The sequence below is a fragment of the Haemaphysalis longicornis genome, unplaced genomic scaffold (genome assembly GCF_048455015.1).
Source record: "Haemaphysalis longicornis isolate Haplotype H1 unplaced genomic scaffold, Haemaphysalis longicornis Haplotype H1 scaffold_2, whole genome shotgun sequence".
NCBI classification, from domain to species: Eukaryota; Metazoa; Arthropoda; class Arachnida; order Ixodida; family Ixodidae; genus Haemaphysalis; species Haemaphysalis longicornis.
In genome coordinates, this window is record NW_027526295.1 from 144,218,563 (window position 1) to 144,223,533 (window position 4,971).

Here is a 4,971-nt window from a genome sequence, read left to right on the forward strand (position 1 = left end):
CTGGTCGAGTGCGGACCCTTGAAAGGGGATTTCACGTCTGGAAAGCTGCCTTTACCCTATCGAGGGGCCCCTGACCCTTGTCCATCTGGCGGGGCCCCCGGCCATCTTGCCGCGTTGCGCCATTGCCGGGGGTGAAAGAGTCTGGCGGCTTGTCCTGCGACAGGCGGTTGCGAGTTGAGCGTTCATCGTGGCTGTGGAAGGCACCATGTGAGTTCAGGTTCCTTGGTGGCGCCGGGCACCTACCGGTAAAATAGGTACAAGCGACTCCCCGGCCTGGCGCTCGGCCCTTGTGTGGGACTACAACGCTTGGGAAGTTCACCCGGCGTGCACGGGAAATCACCCCTATGGAATGGGGCGGCTGCAAAATCACAGGAACTTTTTTTTTTTGCTTGCTTATGCTTATTATGCTTATGCTTATTAACTTGCTTATGCGGTTATTTATTAGTCGCTGGGAACTCCGTGCCGCAAAGATCCAGCTGCGAAATCTTCGTGCTTGTTTCTACCTCGGATTGATGGATAGTTGCTGCCTATGCGCCGAATGGTTCCGCGCCCTGTCAGCCGGCGTCGACTGCGTAGGCGATGGGCTACGCATGTCTTGTGGCACTGGTCGAGGCTGGGGAAGCGGTTGGCGCCGACCAAGCATCTCCTGTCGAGCACCGTGCGTGGGGAAACGCGCACGCACCGCAGAGGCCCGCCCCAAAAAATGGGGACGTCCGCGAAGTAGGGGAACCGGAGCTCTTGTGGGCTGCAGTCTCGCCCCTGTGGCCGGCGGCACCGGCGGTCTTGCGGCTGCGAACACATTGGCATCGGGCATAATTAGAAACGGGTACATTGTATTTGGTGGTACATGTGTCGTGGGTGGAGGGAGTGAGTGGGGCCCACGGGGGAAGTAAAAAATGATTCAAAAAGGGCAAAGATGTGCAAGGGAGCGGTGTATTCATTTGTTTCCTTAACCTTCACTTCATGTACCAAGAAAATGCGCTTTGGCCGCCGGCGCAACACCTGGTTAGTAGGTCCCGTACGTCGCTAACAAGATAGGTTTTGCTCGTTTAGATGACGAATGGAATACTAGAACATCCCCCCTCCCATTACTCCGTTTTTCCAATGTTATATGTATTTCTGTGTTGTGCCCCAGTGTGGAAGCTATTTTAAGTCAATAGCGGGGATCAGAAGATTGTTGGACTGCACAATTTGGAAGCACTCGTTAGTACACTGTCGATCACATCTTTCAGTGCCACTTACCGTGTACTGTCCGCAGGGGAGGCCGAATCGGTGGACGGAAAGAGAGTGGGAGTAGTTCTTCACCCTTCCAAAATCCACTGCAGCGATTTTGTTCAGTCAACTGACGTCAACTGCAGACGCTTTGAATGCCACCAAACTATACGAGTACTGGTTATTAACAAAAATTCCCTGGGCACTTGGGACCGCCTACGCTTTTTTAAGGCGAAATCCTGGTGATATTTAGTCACGTCCACTGTCGACGCTACGCTTGCAGTTTATGCTGCACTATTATCCCGGCTATCTTTTAAATACACGCCAACCCTTCGACACAGCAGACACAGTAAGACATTGTCTATTTTACGTTCCCCGTGCTATACCATTGTCCAATCCACCCAGGTAAATCTCACCTAAACTCATCCTAACCCTATTAACCTTTTCAGTTCCTCTTAATCCAACTTATACTTCTTAGTCCATCCTAATACACCAAAGTTATTCTTAACGTTAATTCCTTCCTTACTCGATCTTTATTGTAACTAGTTCATCTTAATCTCAATCCCCCTTTACATCAGCTTACACGTCAATGCCATGAATCCGAAATCCATCATCCTTAATTCATCCTAATCCACCTCATTTCATTTTATTTATCTTATTATACCTTTATCGCACCTTAATCTTTATTAGCATCAATCACGAATCCATCAATATTTAGCTTTGGCAATTATTATTAGTCTCAAGCACAGCTGGCATAATTTCGTTCGCTGCTGTCCTTCATTAGTTCCCGGGAGTGTTCGTACAATTCCCGTAGACGGCGGGGTCATTCGAGGTCACCTTTCAATGAGACATGCTGTAAGACTTTCGGTGTAATAACGAGAGCGGTCTGAGTTGGAGGGACACCGCAATAAATTTGTTGAAGCCATATTTGTGACTGGATTCTGTATTATTACACCCCACCGCATACATCTATGCGCGGGCGGCTACAGGGTTAGGTAGCCTCTAATTGGTGGTAGAAAAATCAGCTCAATGCACCATTCTTCGGGGCCTCACCAACTACTATATATACGTCAGTCTTTTGCAATGGGTTTATACGTTATCGTACACAAAAGGGCTTCGATTTTCACTCATTTCCTCATTCCCGTTTTCTTCTTTTTTGTTGCGTCAGTTGCTACGCGATAATTCAGTTTTTTTTTCACCTTGGCTTGTGCTCTGAGGGTTTCAAAATTTGGGCTCATTTTTTTCGGAGGTCATCGTAGTGGGCTGCCGTGGATAATGCTTCCCAGAACTGCATTTGAAACACAACACTTCCTTGTTCCCCTAGAAGAAGGGTATAGAGAACCATTTAACAAGAGTACTCAGTGCTTTATTTCCAAACGTTTTACATCCTATCTTTTATAGCATTGTCACGTACGCCACTCAAGCGAGCTCTTTCATTTTAGGTAGATTAAGGTGTTCGAAATGAATCCTAAAGCTCTGGAAGGATTTTATTGCCAACTACATACGAGTGTGCATCAGCTGAATATTTACTGAGCCTTCGCTAGTTCATGTCTAATCCCCCAGCGATTGTTCATTCTTTACCTTGCGCTGTTCCTGAGCTCCGCCGACAACTGTTGACAGGAGATGTGGAGCGCACCGCCTCAAGCACTGGGCCCGGCTTCGGAACACCTGTGGTGCGCTTCCCCGTCGCCCAGCGCTCGGACACTTCCCGTCTAGAAAGCTCCAGGGCCGGCACAGATGGCCATCAAAGAACCACCACGAGGGCTGGACGAGATGGCTGTACATATGATTGCAAAACACTGAGTACAGGGAAAGAAACAACCGATGAAACCGATGAACAGACTCAAAATAAAAACTGTCTTGGCTGATACGAATTAAAATGTAACTTAGTTTGAAATGAAATCGTCAAATTCCCTTCGGTTGTGGCTGGTCTGCGTGTTGTGGGTACTCATGGGACTTCCTAAAACTTCTTACCCCAGTTCCAATTATTACGGTGCTTTTCGTCAAGTCCACCCTTTCTGCTGATAACACGATAGTCGTGCGCGAACTGCACGATAATATAAGCAGATTAATTGCCGTGACCCAGTAAAAGTGGCGTAGTAGCACAAATACCTCGAGCAGCCGCCGAAAAGGGGCTTGTCGAAGCACCTCTGCGCAGGCTCGGGTCCTTCAATACAACTTCGGCGGCAGTTCTCCAGAGACGCGAAGCGATTCGGGCTCCTGTTGCATAGTGAGAAAGGGCCGTCTAAGGCAGTAGTCATAAAGGCCGAGCCTGCCATCGCAACAGCCTTTGGATGTGTCCTTGCAGCCAGTGCACAGGTTCCCTCCCCGGGCCTGTAATACGCCTCGAATCGTGGCTTAAGGCAGACACTGAACAGCGGGGCCCGGCATGCACGCGCTGCCTGCGCAGTGTAGAAAGAGAGCTATGTTCCACGAAACTGAGCGAAAGCAGTACCAACTGCGGCAGTTCGTCTTAGCAGCATTCTGATTTAAACGCGCCATAATTTACCTGTTTGGGATAAATCAGTTCAAACCATGAACTTTCGCTTGCAGACATTCTGTAACTGCCCTACGGAACACCATCCTTACCACGGAGGTGATATAAGGTTAGTTTTGTAATGACACATCGTTGCACGGGGGGGGAGGCGGGGGAGGGGGGGAATGGCTGTTTCCCGACTGAAACGATACCTAAATGCTCGCCATTTACGGCGCAGACGAGCACCTACACTTGCAGTGAACACCCGCAAGATACGAGGGACACAACAGACATCCATTGAGTCAGTACGTCGACGTTACGACGTTGGTATTGAAACTACAGATCTCCATACAAACAGGTCCCATGAACGCACCTAAATGTGCACGCCATGGCGGCTCCTATGCCGGTAGGAGTTTGCCAGGCTAGCCGGAGACACAGATATGGTTTTTATCTCCTGCTCTTGCAGCGAAGCTTTCTGCAGTATAAAGCATTAACTAGCTTTTGAACGTTCAGCATGACTATCCCTTCTTTTCAAAACGCGGATTCTCGTTTCCATTGGCTCATTTCACAGCACCTTATGCCTTTCCTGCCCAACAAAAAGATTTTAGAAAAAAAGGCCACAAGTAAATAAATTTTGTGCATTTACCCCTTCCTAATCATGCTTCGACAAGTGAAAATAGAAAGCGCAGAGTATTTCACACAGAAAACAAACCCACACATATGTGTGGGCTGGGCTTCTATTCGTATGATCTGCGGGTAGTAAGAATACCTTAAAAATGGCACCAGGCGCAGAAAACCTGCATTTTTACGTTTTATTTACGAGTTTTACATCGTTTTTAGGAGTACTTTTACTATAAATGGGATTTTTGGAAAATTAAAAATATTGAAGGTTTAATTAATATAGTAAATAATTATAATTAATATTTTTTCACAAGTAATTACGGAACTAGTTCAAGGTTAAGGCGCGAGAAAACATTACCAACGAGCCAGCCCAAAACCGCGAATAAATGAGACACGAAGAAAGGAAGAAAAAAATTTTATCGCTGGCGCTGCAGTGCACGAGCCCGCCACCCTGTAGTGCCCAGCAAAATTTTCGGGACGACAAAAGCCCAGCCCACACTTATTTGTGGGTGCATTTTTCAAGCGTGATGACGGAACGAAGACGAAGGGAACGGGTGTATTTTTTATCCAATCGCGTTTTTCCAAGTCCTGCAAGTCGTGTCTTACACTTGTTATTCCGAAAATACGAAAATAGCAAGAGGAAATATCAGTTCTCATCTTGA

The 4,971-nt window shown here is 47.5% G+C and overlaps 1 long non-coding RNA gene across 1 annotated transcript; it reads right to left on the minus strand.

Annotated features, from left to right (window-relative positions):
• Positions 1–456: 456 nt before the first annotated feature.
• LOC144167428 (uncharacterized) lies at positions 457–3,452 on the minus strand. Its single transcript, XR_013321995.1, has 3 exons — positions 3,325–3,452; positions 2,794–2,989; positions 457–789 (listed from the first exon to the last, which is right to left on the minus strand). It is a non-coding gene; the product is annotated as an uncharacterized LOC144167428 (long non-coding RNA).
• Positions 3,453–4,971: the final 1,519 nt, after the last annotated feature.